At 40.4% G+C, this 15236-nt stretch overlaps 1 protein-coding gene across 2 annotated transcripts in view; it reads right to left on the bottom strand.

Annotated features, from left to right (window-relative positions):
- RUSC2 (RUN and SH3 domain containing 2) overlaps positions 1 to 15236 on the bottom strand; it is a 64700-nt gene that overhangs the window by 32559 nt on the left and 16905 nt on the right. The window contains exon 1 of one of the 2 annotated variants that reach the window (XM_039218549.1): positions 6590 to 6811. The exons of the other annotated variant lie outside the window; for it this stretch is intronic. The gene's annotated coding sequence lies outside the window, so the exon portion shown is untranslated. Of the gene's footprint in view, positions 1 to 6589; positions 6812 to 15236 lie in introns of those variants that run through there. 2 annotated transcript variants of the gene reach the window in all.

Raw genomic sequence — 15236 nt, 5'->3', positions numbered from 1 at the left:
CCATGTCTGCAAGCTTTTCTTTCTTCTTCTTTTTTTAATGTTTATTTTTGAGAGAGAGAGAGACAGACAGACAAAGTACGAGTGGGGGAGAGGCAGAGAGAGAGGGAGACACAGAATCTGAAGCAAGCTCCAGGTTCTGAGCTGTCAGCACAGAGCTCAACACAAGGCTCGAACCCACAAAGAGCCCCAAGATGGATCATGACTTGAGCTGAAGTTGGACACTCAACTGACTGAGCCACCCAGGAACCCCTGGAAGCTTTTCTGAATCACAGAAATTTTCTTTTGAGCTTCAATAGCAATTGTCTGCACAACTCACTTGGTACCAAACCTTGGCCAGTTTATTCTGTTATTTATCTCTTCATGACAGCACATTTTTGCAGTGTGGGGCTCTGTCTTGATAGGTAATTGTTAGCTTAAAACCTTGGAACTTAGTAGGGCATCACCGATATTTATTTGATAAAACTACTGGATGGCAAGCCCAGCAGGGTAGCTGGACCCGAGATAACTTTTGGGAGTTTAGCTTAGCCTGAAAACAGCACATCTGATGAGAGGGAAGAGCAGAAGGAAGGAAGATAAAAACCAAAAAGCTGAGCCTTAGTAAAAAGAAATCCTCAAGGCCAAGATCTTAATCTCTTAACCCCTCATTTCTCTCTATTTTCATGATGAGGATGGAAAGATGACTAAACAGCTGTGTCTTCAGTTGGCACTTCCCTACCATTTATTCCCAGTCATGATCTTAGAGCATATGTTGCCAAGTGACAGCCTGACAGTCATATCTTGTGTGTCAACAGGTTTTTTGTGGCTTGTACAGTAAAAATGCCACCATAAAAATAAAAATTCTGGAGGGGCACCTGCGTGGCTTAGTAGGCTGGGCGACTGACTTTGGCTCAGGTCATGATCTTGCAGTTCATGAGTTTGAGCTCCACATCAAGCTTGCTGCTGTCGCTTGACAGTGCAGAGCCCATGCAGATCCTCTGTTCCCCTTTCTCTGCCCCTCCCCCACTTGCCCTCTCCCAAACATAAATAAATATTAAAAATAAATAAATAAAAATTTTGGAGATTTCTAAAAAAATTTTTTTAAATAATAAAAAATCTGGGTTTCAGTTTGTTTTGTTTTAAAAAACTGACCAGGGGTACCTAGGTGGCTCATTCTTACAGTTTATGAGTTTGAGCCCCACATTGGGCTCTGTGCTAACAGGTCAGAGCCTGGAGCCTGCTTTGAATTCTGTGTCTTCCTCTATCTCTGCCCCTCCCCCACTCACACTCTGTCTCTCTCTCAAAAATAAACATTAAAAAATTTAAAAAAAAGAAAAAGAAAAAACTGACCATATCAGGCCCTTCAGTTTGACGTGTTCCCATCACTCCTTATGGTGTTTTGTACCTAACCAGGTTCACTTTATTCATTTGCATTTTGCATTATTTTCCTGGATCCTATAACACACTTGAATTTGCAACCCTTGTCCAGAATAATAGGTATGCTTTCTCTTTCTAGCTTCAATCCCAGATTTGCCTTACATTTCCACCATAATGTTCACTGCAGTCTTACTTGCAACAGCAAAAAATTAAAAAATATTCTAAATATCTAATTCTATTGGATATTTACGAGGGCTAGTATAGAAAAAGGCTCAAAGCTAATAAAAAAAAGTAGGATACCTAATTGTATAGAGAAACTTCTCCTTCTTGAATATGGTGAACAAGTAGAAGGGAGTCCCTTCTACTGTAAAAAACCTATATAACATATACCTTTTAAAGCATTTCAGGGCCCAAGTAAACAGGAGAAATCTCTAAGGCTACTCCCCCTATTCCCCACAAAGGGGGAAAATCATGAGCTGTGGAGTAAGCAAGGAGGAGTTCTTCATGGGCCAATTCCTAAAATATTCTAATTGTGGTTAGAATGACAAGCCTTCAGACCACTAAAAGGTAAGGGAGTTAAACCTGAGACTCCCACATTAAGCTGAGACCTTTGAGGTACATTCAAGTGATCCAGGGATGGTGGTTCCCCCCATCTTTTGGGAGAAGCAGATACACATCTTCACTGAAGGAAACTATCTCAGCTTAAGCAGATAGGATTCTTAAAATTAAAAAGCAAACAAAAATTAGTTCATATCAAAGATCACAAATACACATGGAAGCAAGACACCATAAATGAATAACAGAGAAAACAAATAACAGATTTAAGCTGCAAGGACTTCAGATATTAAAAATGTCAGATACAGAATACTGTATACGTGTGAATGTTTTAAATAAAGGATAAAATCTCAAAGATAATCAAGTAGCAGGAGATTACTGGAAAGATCTAGGGATGGTGAAAATAAAATGTATATGAATATAACCAGTGGCTACTAAGCAGTCTTATTCCCGGACCAGGTTGTTTTACGGGGAGTCACTAGGGTGAAAAAAAAGGATGTGAAGGCTAAAGGGAGATACATTATACCCCCCACAACAGAGGTGAACAGTAGCCTACTCAAAACAGTGTGTGAAAGTGCTCTATAAACTATGAGTGTTTTATAAAAATATAAAGCAATGCTATTACTCTTTAAAAATGCTAGCATCAACTGATGATTTTTGTCTGAATCAGCTATTATTCTTTCTACATTTATTAGTTGGCATTCTAATACAAGAACAATTTCTTTCTTTTCTTTTTCCCTTCTTCCTTCCTTCCTTCCTCCCTCCTTTTCTTACTTTGGTATCAGTATAGACTATAGACTCTTGGGCTTTTTTTTTTTAATTGAATGCGTCATAATCCATTATTGGATTATGTATTAATGATTTTGTATTAGTGATTAAGTATTAATGGTTTTGATGCTCAGGTTGTCCCATTATTGGCACTATTTGACTTTTTTTCATTGTGAAGACCTTTACTGCTGTGTATAAACTTTTAAAAATTGACTATTTATTTTGGAATAATTTTCAATTTTAGAAAATTATTTATTTTGAAATAATATTTGAACCAACAAAGATAGTTCAGAGAGTTCCTCTATGTCCTTCAACCAGTTCCCTATTACCATTTTACATAATCCTTGCACATTTGTCCAAACAAAGAAATTAACCTTGAACACATTACCATTAACTAGATTTGCAGATTATTTAGATTTTGCCAGTTTTCCCACTAATGTACATTTTCTCTTATTTGGCTTTTTACTTTTATTTAGTTTTAGGTTTATGTATTTATTTTGAGAGAGAGAGAGAGAGAGAGAGAGTGAGAGAGCACAAGCTCACAACAGGGGAAGGGGGAGAGAGAGGAAGAGAGAGAATCACAAGCAGCCTCTGCACTGTTGGCACAGAGCTTGATGCAGGGCTCAAATCCATGAACTGTGAGATCATGACCTGAGCCAAAATCAAGAGTCGGACACTCAACCGGTTGAGCCACAAAGGCACCCCTATTATTTAGCTTTTTAAAAAACTAAATGTATATATAACTTTCATAAAACATGCTAATTAAAAAAAAAGCCAAACCAAAAAAAAAATAAAGAAACCCAAAAAGATATTCAGATATGTACTGAAGGCTGCAGATAAACAGTGTCGATGTTATTGTAAGTATAGCTTAGTGAAGAAAAAGATCATCTGCATTTTCCACAATCAAGACACTGAGTAGTTGTGGAAACTATCCAGGAAGGTATTTTTTAATGAATGCGAGCAGTATTAAAAAATGGATAAGACTACGTGATCTTAGTAGACCTCTGTCCCCAGTGTTTCCCAATAATTACTCTGCTTAGCTTTCACCTCAGGAAACTCTTCTTTGGAAAACAACAGAAGTCAGATATCCTCTACATCAGCAACAGCCTATGTTAGGTAACACCTCTGGCCATGTTTATACCACAAACTGTAGACTGATTTCAGTAGGAGAAGTCAGAAGTGCTCAAATCATAAGAAATCAAATAAACTATGAGATCCTATCCAGTAGTCCCCCTTTATCTGCAGGGGCTATGTTCCAAGACCCCTAGTGGATGCCTAAAACCTCAGAGGGCACTGAAACCTATATATACTATGTTTTTTTTCCCTATACATACATACCTGTGATAGTTTAATTTATAAATGAGGCATAGCAAGAGATTAACGGCAATGACTGATAATAAAATAGAACAATTTTAACAGTATACTATAATAAAAGTTATGTGAATATAGTTTTTCTCAAAATATCTTATTATACTGCACTTACCCTTCTTGTGATGATGAGAAATGACAAAATGCCTCTGTGAGAAGATGAAGTGAGATGAATGACATAGGCACTGTTATGTAGTGCTAGGTGTTATGTAGTGACCCTTGACAACTCTCAGAAGGATGATCTGCTTCCGGAGGGACCATGGTTGAACATGCATGGGTTAACTGAAACCATGGAAAGTGAAACTGTGGATAACTACTGTATACTTCTCCCTGATCTAGAAGCATTCTGAGGCCATGAATTAATATCATCTGAGGAGTTAGTCAATCAAGCAAGCAATCAACCCGGAAGCATCCTACTGTGTATAAAGCACTGTGCTGGGAGTTCAGGGGTAAAAGCCCAACTTGAGGGTCTCCTAATTTTGTTAAAATCATTGCCAACATGTCTCTGGAGGGGGCTAAGTCAGCAAAAAAGACATTACAGGATGAGATTAAGTGTTAGAACAGTGGTTTCAAAATTTTTTAGCCCTAATACATAAAGCAGAGCTACTCTGGTTGAAACAGAGGAGGCCTAGAGCTCCATAGACTCCAAATCCCTCTCTCCACTGTGGGGGTTCCCAAAGGCACTTCTAGGAGACCCTAGGGCTTAGAGGAAAAGTTTCTGAAAAAATCTAGGCAAAGGCAAGACTGTCCAACATGTTTTGTTGGGTTGGGGAAATGGAGAGTGAAACAAAGGATTAACTGATAGAAATCATCTCTCTTTCTTCATGGTTGTCAAATCAAATAGGTTTGGAAAATAATGTCAATTAGTTGCACTAATAACAGCAGACTTACTTCTGAGGGCAAAAATGAACCTTCTACGTTAATTCGGGAAAATCAGTCTGTATAACTACTCTCCATGCCTGCCAAGATTCTGTCTTTACAGACCTTGAGATTTTTTTTTTAATGTTTATTTATTTTTGAAGGAGAGAGAGACAGAGTGTGAGCAGGGGAGGGGCAGAGAGAGAGGGAGATACAGAATTCAAAGCAGGCTCTAGGTTCTGAGCTGTCAGCACAGAGCCTGACACAGAGCTCGAACCCATGAACTGTGAGATCATGACCTGAGCCAAAGTCAGATGCTCAACCAGCTGAGCCATCCAGGTGCCCCAATAGGGCTTGAGATTTGATGGAGATTCTGAATTTCCTACAAGATAAGTGCCTCTCTTTGAAATGTGTGAGAGATGCTGAAAGAATTTGGAGACTGAAGAATTGGTGGTAATAGTGATTCCTGAGGGTGTCTGCAAGGAGTTACAAGGAAAGAATGTTAGATGCCTAAGAGCACCTGGCTATGGCATCAGGAGTCTGATTCCATAAATGAAATAGCAGCCAATACCCAGAGCTCATCTGTCTGTCATCCTGGTTACATGTAGCTGCTCCTAACTAAGGAGGCCATTGCTCCGAACTGATACTATGTTATTTTGGATTCCAAATGAGACCAGCCAGCATGCTGGGAGTATGTTGCAAGAGGCCTGAAGGGTTGTCCCAGACACACCCAGCTGCTTCCTTACCAGGACTCCCTAATATAGAATCCTCTTTCTAAGCACAGAGCTTTGCTTTGGTCTCAGCTTCTCAAGTATGTTACAGAAAGGTTCAGCTCAAAGTGTACTCCCTAAAGTCAAATACAAACACTATAGAAAAGGCCTGGCTCTGAAGTAGAATGGGCTCTTTCCTAGGACTACTTGATATGGGAATATCTTCTTTGCCTCAAGTCTATCTCTTACCTTGTGAACTGGAAATATGCAGGCACCTTTACTGTAATCAAAGTCGCTGACAGAATATCCAGGGGTGGAACCCCTAATAGGCCTAAACCTTCACCTCTCAGGCTCAGCTGTGCCTGAAGCTCCCAAGGCTTCAATTCAATGAATGGAGACTGCAGCACTGGGAATTATAACTAGGAAAAGAATAAACTAGAAGCCATTGACCCTCACTGAGCTATAAAGGTTTGCTTTCCTTTATTCCATAAAAACTTGCTAATAATAAACTTAGCTTTGTCCCAGGGTCTTTCTCTGCTCAAAAGAGATTATACCTAGAAAAAAAAAATCTTTTCTACTCATTCAGCCAGCAAGTGTGTAGCTCTCTCCAGTAGGTCAACTATCAGATTCCTTAGTTCAACTCATAGCACCTGTTTGGAGGCAGCAGGCTGAATCACATGACCTCTTAAGGTTCCTTTCAGCTTTAATTACAAATGAAGCCAAATTAAAATCTGGAGCCCAAGGAAAGGTTCCTATGCAGAGTGCTAGTTAATAATGTCCTTCCACTCACCCTCTTGCCTTTCAACAAAAATACACAGACACACATGCACACCTACACCTCCAGGTGCCTGGCTTCTAATTGCTACAGTTAAAGTCTCTAGAGATTGAGAATTTGCTATAAATCCTATCTCTTTTGAGAACGTAGGTAAAAGAGAGAGAAGACAACTATAGAGAATTAGGAAAGATTTAGCTCCTACCTTGACAGACCAAGTTCTTCAGGTGAGGGGATGGAGGAGGAAGATGGAGAGATTAAGCCTTCCAATGCTGGGTGTAGGTGAGCAGCAAGGGAGGAGTAAACCACCAAGACCAGAGACAGTGTGCCAGACGTGGGTAGTCAAAGGCCCAGCTCCGTGTGCTCTGTTAGGAGGACAGCTCTCAAGTGTGTATTTGCAGGAGCAAGTTAGCTGGGACAAAAAAGGCCCAATGTGGTCAATCCCTTGATTTTTCTTTGGCTGTTCCTTTTGGTTCCTAGGCTTCAGGAAGCAAGGCCACAATGTTTTCTGCTTCTCCTCCCCCAAGGCAGTGGACTGAAGCACGCAGGCTGGTAAGCTGCTATCCTATCAGTCTATCAAAAGCTGTAAATAAAAGGCCACAAGTGCACAGCAAAGTAGACTATGAGAAGAATCTGGATTGAATTACACAAGTCAGTTGTGGAGAAAGGGTGGGGGAGATAGGAGAAAGAGAAAGAAATCTAGCTGCCCTTCAAGGAAGTATTATCATCTAAGCACACACCTCCCTCAGCATGACTGTTAGAAGCCATCAAAGCATTGCTCCCCTAGGGAACCAGGCTCCAGTCTGGCCTTTTTCTCAGCAGAGGGGTCCTAGTTCCTAAGAATTATCCATGAGACTCAAAGTCTCTTTTCAGAGGTGACTTATCATCTGATAGACTTTAAAAATAGTCTCTTCAGTCCAGCTGACCATGCCTGGTAAGAGCACCAGGACTGCTTCAATAGCAGGTGGCAGCAAAGACCATTTCTTTGTGCCAGATACTGTATTTGCTTTAGTTGTAAGACTAAACTGAGAGTATACTGATGTATACTTAAAAAAAGTGTTTAAAAGCAGGTGGCTAGGGTCTGGCCTGAGTCCTGGGTATTCAGGAGCCTAGGTTTTGTAATGATTCAGGGCATGGATTTTGGTGTTGACAGGTCTGGATTTAAATGTGACACACTACTTGCTAGCTGTGGACTTTGGGAAGTTACTCAACTTCACCAAACTTTAGTTTCCTCATTTGTAAAACTGTCATATCTTCCTTCAAAGGCTTGAAGTAGAATTAAATAAGATATTAAATGTAAAGTGCCTGACACAAGATATGTGCTCAGTCATGGTCATTATTATTATTTTATTTTTGGCAGATGATCAATGGAAACTTTCTTCTCTTCCTTCCCAATTTTCCAGAAAATCTAAAGGCTCCAAGTCCAGGAAACTGGTAGGTAAAACCTCTTAAAAAGATTGAAAGGAAATGGAAAGAGTTATGTTGTTTTTTTACCCTGAATCAATCAGCCTGTGCCGATTATACTCTGGACTGGCAGTCTGGCCCTGGGAGCCTAAGGCTCTCCTAAACGAAAGATACTGTTCCATCTCTAGTATTACCTGTTGTGGGGCATGCTCCCAGACTGATGGTGCTTCTCCATGGGCCCCAGATCAGATCCCAGTAGATGTAGGAAAGAAACGGTCTGATCCCAAGCTGGGAGGATAGGTCTGTCCAGGCTGTTGTCTGCCCATCACAGCTGCCTATGAGGCCTATGGGTTAATAATAGCAACTCTGATGCCAATGGATTAAGACAGCACTGTAGGAGGTGTTTATTTTTACACTCTGGCGTCAGTATCAAGTTCTACTGGTTACTGCCCAAATCTAGGACAGCTTCCTGCTATAAGAGTGGCCTCAGGCTTCTCTAGGATGCTAAGTTGGATTCTGAGGGAAGCGAGCCTTGTTGAAAACAGTTCAGAATTCACAGGGGACATGGAAAGAGAAAAGGAACAAACAGAGCTGTCATGTATTCAGCTGTCTGGTCCCAAATCTCTGGGACCAGGAGAACTTCGATTGAAAGCTGTTCTTTATAGCATTCTCCAGAGTCAGGTAGGCCCTGGACAAGAGACCTATACATTGTTTTGGAAGGGTGTATACATACATATACATACAAACTGGTTGCACTGAAATGATCTGAATAATGAAAAAGATCAAGAAAAGACTATCTCTCAACTAACCAGAAGCTCAGCCTTATCAATCACAAGTCCCAGATTAGTGCAGTGAGTGCTGACATTACAAGAAAAAGATACCTAAAACAAAGGATGGTTAGGCTTGTCCTTAATTGATTTGCATAGGGTCTTTAGCAGGTAGATCAAATCCTTTGAAAATTTATTTGGCCAGAGCTCTTCCTAGACATGACACAACAGGATAGAAACACCAAGAAACCAGCCCTCATCTTTCTGGCCTGGAGCCAATGCCCAGAAAATCTTTCCTGAAAACTTCTTTATCCCTCAGGACCTATAGATTGGGGTCCTAGGGATCTTGCACTTTGACTACAGAATCTAGAACTCTGTGGATATCCTACTCATCTCCCTGAAAGGCAGCTCCTAACGCAGATTTCATCTTGTCTGATTAGGCAGACAGGGATGTGAGAAGGTTGACAGCCGGACAGCTGATGTAAATAACCTACTAAGGGGACGTGTGCACAGCAGACTGCTGTGGAATGACAAAAGTGCACCACACACCAGGTAGGAATGCTGAAGTGCAAAGAAAGCAGCCAATCAGCCAAGCTCACAGTAACAGTGACTCCATCATCTTCCTGCCTGTGGCTGACTCATAACCATGGTCAGTGACAGGACATATCATTATCTTGAGGAGCTAGAGTGCTGGCAAGAAGGTAGGCTGGTGAACCACTCATTCAAGACATTTTTTCCCCCCTGTCTTTCAAGGCTTATCTACCTGGTCATCAGAACAACAATGCAGCCTCAGAAACAATGAGATTTGATCACTAGAGATATGGGGTTTGATCTCAGCTCCATTTGGAAGCTACCCATGCCTAGGATTAGTGGCAGGATGCCCAAGGACAGGAACACTGGCTTTTTCTCTGACTTGCTGGGTCATCTGTGGGCAGTGTACCTGTCCTCCCAAAGGTAAAGGAGCTAATTATATCTATCTCCTGGTGTTGTGGCAAGGAAAAATATTCAAAAAATTAAAATAATACGTAGCAACAAATGTAAATGCTATAAATTCTTTGGACCAAAGTATTTTAGAAATATAACTGTCATTCATGCATATAAGTGTGGACGTTTTCCTTTCAGGTCATGGTGGCCATGTTGGGAAGAGCAGTTCCTTTCTTTCAGGCCTATAATCCCCACTTCTGGTTTGAAGAGCAGTTGAAATAGTTAGGAATCTGCCTACTTAGACATAGGTATTAGTTTCAACTAATGTGTAAAAGAGTAAAAACATGCAAGCAGAAAAAAACATTTCCACTCACCTACTTGCTCCATCCACAAACTTAATTCTCCCCAACGCCTAAGCCCAGGACACTGATCTGAGGCTTGTATCTCATTGATACAGCATTAAGCAGCAGGACTTACCAACTGGACTTAGCCTAAAGGCCTGAGAAAGCAACATTAATGAAAGGATGTATTCCATTGCTCAGTCAGAACAAAGGCAACACTGTGTTCTAAACCCAACACAAGCCTTCGCTCTTTCTAGCCCAGCAATCCCTCGCTATGGGGTTAGTTTGCCAGGTCTCCAGAGCTCATGGAGAGGAGAAACAGAAATCTATTTTTCATTGATGTTGACACTTCTTTTTCTGCAAGTGCCTACATTGGGATTCAAAACAGATGTTCTGACATCCTGCAACCTCTGGTGAGACCCACCCTCCTTGCAGCAAACTATCTGTAAATATGTAAAGGGACAAATGGGAAATATTTAGGCTTCATGGGCCACATGTGTGTATGTGTATTTTTTTTTATAAATCTTTAAAAATATAAAAACCATTTTCAGTTTGTGGGCCATAATTTGCTGACTCTAGACCGTTAAAGGCCCCTCTATTCAAGGTCTGCATCTCAGAATTCTGGCTCTGCTGGTCAGGCCTAGAGATCCTCATTCCTCTTCCTATGGGGTTGATGCATATATTTCAGAGGCAGCTCCCCTGTAAGGAGCCACTGAGGAATGTGAAGGAAGAATTCTAAGGTTATTTGTTTTGGAGCTAACAGACAGGCTAATTCCCCTCATATAAAGCACTTAAAAGACATCTGTGGAATTTAGCTTACTGCATTATCACTCAGGAGCGCAGACTGAGCTATAAACAGTCTTTGTCTTTCTATTTCTGCTTAATAATATTATGCCACGCCTCTGTAAGGCCTCCCCCAACCCTCCCAGTTTCCAAACTCACAGTTGAGTTGGCTCTGGTCCCAAGTCCCTCTCCTCCCCAGCCCTCCCACTTCTATATGTGGTATAGTTGTGGATAGCAAGGAAACTATCAACAGTCAGATGGGTTTGGACACCGTAAATATGGATGAGAGGCATGGGGGTAGAGATGAGCTCATTTTGAGCAAAGACTTAGGGCTGACTGTGAAGCTGGGCTCTATCACAAACAGTTACAGGTTTTATAAACTGGATCAAACTGCTATAGAAGCAACTTAAGAACAACGTGCACAGGGTCAGGAATAGTTGCAGTTATACCTCTCCACATACCAGGGATTAGAAAGAAATAAATGTCTTACAGCTAAAGATGAAAACTTCTATCTAATCTTTACAATGAGCCTGCAAAGTAGATGTTATTATCCGTATTCTGCAGTTAAGGAAACTGAGGCTCTTGCAGAGATAACTTTCTCTAAGATCACAGAGCTAGGAAGTAGGGGAGTTGGGCTCGGAACTCTTGTCTCACTCACTCCAAAGCTCTTTCTTTTTCCACTGTAATACACTACTAATAAGTGTATTAGTACTTAGAGAAGAATAAACAAATGTCTTCATTTGGATCCTGTTCAGATTAGTGTTCTTAGAACACTAAGGGCAGCAATTTATTGGTCTGTTCCTTTCTTCTTTTTTAAAAAATATTTATTTATTTAAGTAATCTCTATACCCTATAAGTGGCTTGAACTCATGACCATGAGACCAAGAGTCACAGGCTCCTCCTACTGAGCCAGCCAGATGCCCTGGTCTGTTCTTTTCCATAGTCTGAATATTAATGAATGACAAGGTGCTTAAAATCACAAGCATGACAATTTTGTGTGATAGCAATTCAGCTCAAATCAGTATAGCAATATTCACATTTAAAATGGAGCCTTATCTGAGTAAACACTTGTTTGTTCTTAAACAAGACTAAACAGCTTTTAATGTAATAAATCTTTGTATAGTTGCCAAATAAGTCTCTTTTCAATAGTGGTATATATATCTTTGTGTAATCAATGTTACCTTGTAATCAATTTGGCTGAGTTGAATTGTGGTACCCCACCTTCCCAGGACCGGGTTGTTAGTTACCAATCAAATATCCATTCTCCCTTTCTCTTTCAAATTAACAGAATCCTCCTGATACTAAGGTTGGTACAATGCTTTCCAACACATATTCTACCTCATTTGGAGGTAAGAGTGATCATTTGACTAACTTGTGGTAAAAGTGTTATGAGAATTCTGGGTAATCTCTTTTTGATGAACAGCGTGGCTCTTTCTTCCTCCCTTCCCCCACCCTCTTGCTAGGAAGGTAGGCATGATGGCTAGAACTACAGTAGCCATTTTGAACCAAGATGGGTCAAGTGTATCAGAGCAAAAAACCAGAAGGGTCCTGAGTCTCTCATTTAGACTGTGGAGCTGCCCATACCAGCCCAGGATGGTCTACCTTTGCATTTTTGTTGTTGCTGAAAAATAAACTTCAATGTTACTTAAATCCTCAGTTTTGGGTTTCTGTTACTCCTATTTCCACTTTATACATTCTACCACAGCCCAATAACCACCAAGCCTCATTAATTCTATCCACCCAACCACCCATCTCTACCCCCAGTGCTACTACACACAACCAAGCTATACTTATCACTTGTCTAAACTACTACATCAGCCTCTAACCTGATCTCCCTTCCCAGCACCAACCTTTGAAAATGAAAACTAAATACATCATCCTTTTGCTTAAAAACCCTTCAAAGATTTTCCATATAATCCAAACTCTATACCCTGCCCTTCATGGCTTCCCTTTCTGGTCTCATCTTTTGCCAACCCTACCTTGCCCTGTAGTTATACCATTACGTCTCTACTGACTGGAACACGGCCCCTCCATTTGTCTGGCCAACTCTTCTTAATCATCCTTCACGTTTTCGGCTGAAACATCTCATGTTCAATGGCCTTCCCTAGATCACATTACATGCCCTGGTTATATGTTCCCAAAGCACCTTGAACTTCTCTATACTGTGTTTTATAATTGTTTATTTAGCTTATAATGCTAGATAGGCAAGCTCCATAGGACAGGAACCTTGTCTATTATTATTTACTAGTCTATCCCCAGAAACTAGGGCAGAATCTGGCACACATAAACCTTTTTGAATGAGTGAAATTTTCAAGAGGGCAACTAAAAAACATGTATCAGAGTTTGAAATATGTATTCTCTTTCGTCTACTTCCAGAAAATAAATTTAAAAGAAATAACATGATAAAAGTATATAAGATATAAACATAAGGATGTTCATTGAAGCACCATTTATAGAAGCGAAAATATTCTAAATGCTCTCTCATTAAATTATGAGATAGTGCTGAAGTACTCTATATAACATTAAAAAGTATTATTTTAGAATAGTTGCTGAGATGAAACATTGTCCATGATATAGCTCTTTGAAAATAATTTATAAGGTATAATTCATGATATGATCCCATTTTTATTTTTAAAAATGTACACATTTTTAGTTCTTTTTCTTTATCTGTATTTTGAGTTTTCTGGCCGTAAATGGGCTGATGGATTCTTTTAGGCAACTAGGATCCTCATAGGCTGGAAGGTCTGAGCCTCATGGACCAAATCATCATAGGAGACATGAGGGACCACCATTTACAACCCAAAAGAGAACAGACACCCATACGGGGGCAACAAGTACTTATTAAGTGCCTAACACTTATTTCAGGGAAGAAGCAAAAGGTACAGGCATGCTCTAGGGCAAATTATAATTCATTGAGCAGGCTATTTGTGATTTGGAAAGATTCAAGTTATATTCAAAGTTCTAAATGCCTTACATTAGCTCGAACTTGTGCCTTCCCCTTCATGAATAATTTGGTAAAATAACTGATCATATCTGTAGAGGGGAAATTTTCTTGTATCTTTGTTTATCTTGAATTAGTTAGGACATTCATTCACAGATGGACATAAACCTGATGGTTACCTTTATAAGGGTTAAGAACACAGGAATGACATGAAGTTCAAAGAACTATAAAGCAAAGAAGTGTATTATAACTATTATATACATTTTCTCTTTCCTCCCTGGTTGCATATTAAGGATAGGGGCTGCCTTGTTCATCTTTGTAGTTACTTAACCTAGTCTAGAGACTGGCACATATCTTAAAATGTTCACTGAAATGAACTAAGGGAGGAACTGAATCTTCACCAAACTAAATTGGAAACATTTATTTTTCCAGAGTAGAATTTGGTTCATTACAGCAGTGGACATATTTACACACTAGTTCTAGTTTTTCTTGTTGGGGTGTGGGGTGCTAAGAGGATCATGCGAGTACAGTGGTTGGCTTCTGGAATGAGTAGGGCAAATATGTCTGGGTATAATTCCTCTCCTGGAGTTCCCTTCACACTCAGCTCTGCACTCCCTCTTATTGCTAGTGGGAGCTGAAGCATGAGAAGCAGAACAGCATGTTCCAGCCGGAATGACAGACCACACCCCCCTTTTTTTTCATCTCTCCCCACTTAACCTCATTGGTCTTCAACTCTGTCCTATGAGCTGCTTCCAGTGGGGCTCCTGACCAGCTAGGAAAGAATGCAGGATGTGTCTCAAAAAGTCCAGCACTAGCGGAGGAACAGTTTGTTTTTTCCTAAAAATGGGCAGTCTATAAAGTTACGTAAGACCCAGCTCTTTGCTGGGAGCTTTTCCAACTCGCTGGAGAGAGATTCCTCAAGCTATTTAGAGTTTCAGGAAAAGGGTTTGGAATTTCCTGACTGGCCAACCTATACTGGAGACATCTCTGGGTAGAGATGGGGAAGTTCCAGCAGAGACAGAAGTAACTGAACTCCCATTCCCCTCAGGTGTGGACCCACTGAGTACTCCTAGAAATAGTCTGATCCAATTTATCGTTAAAATCTCAGAATAAGGACAAGCCCAACTGCCAAAACCAGAGCCCAAATAGAATCAAGCCTTTGGGGCTCACTCAAGGGACGCTGGGCCTGGGAAATATAATAGCCTGATCTAGAAGCACACCAACAGGGCTCTGGAAGGGCTTTCTTCTCTTCTTTATGGAGGAATTTGTGGCCTGAAGAGCCTCAGATGTCAAAGTCTTGCACAAGGACTAGATGAATCAGTCAGTTAATATTAACTGAATACCTATGAAGTGCCTGATAGTGTATTATGTGAACAAAACAGACCTGGTACCTGGTATGGTGCAGAATTACAAAAGGCTTGTATGTAATTCTGCTCTTAAGCACTAATTCTGTAGCACAGGGCAAGTTATTTGATCCCTCTCAGCCTGAGTTTCTTCAGCTGTAAAATGGGGATAATAATACCTCTCTTACAGGATGGTAGTGGGAGTTAGAGAGAAGATACAGAAAACATCTAGTGCAGTGTCTGGTATCTAGTAAGGCTTGGTAAATGGTAACTATAATAAGTGTGAATCAGGAATTTCTTTTCTTGAACTCAATCCCTCCCATTGCCTTTTCAAGACTATACTACTGTT

This window comes from Hyaena hyaena, unplaced genomic scaffold, assembly GCF_003009895.1.
Source record: "Hyaena hyaena isolate Hyena2069 unplaced genomic scaffold, ASM300989v1 scaffold_769, whole genome shotgun sequence".
In the NCBI taxonomy this organism is placed as follows: Eukaryota; Metazoa; Chordata; class Mammalia; order Carnivora; family Hyaenidae; genus Hyaena; species Hyaena hyaena.
This window is presented reverse-complemented; position numbering and strand designations above follow the sequence as displayed.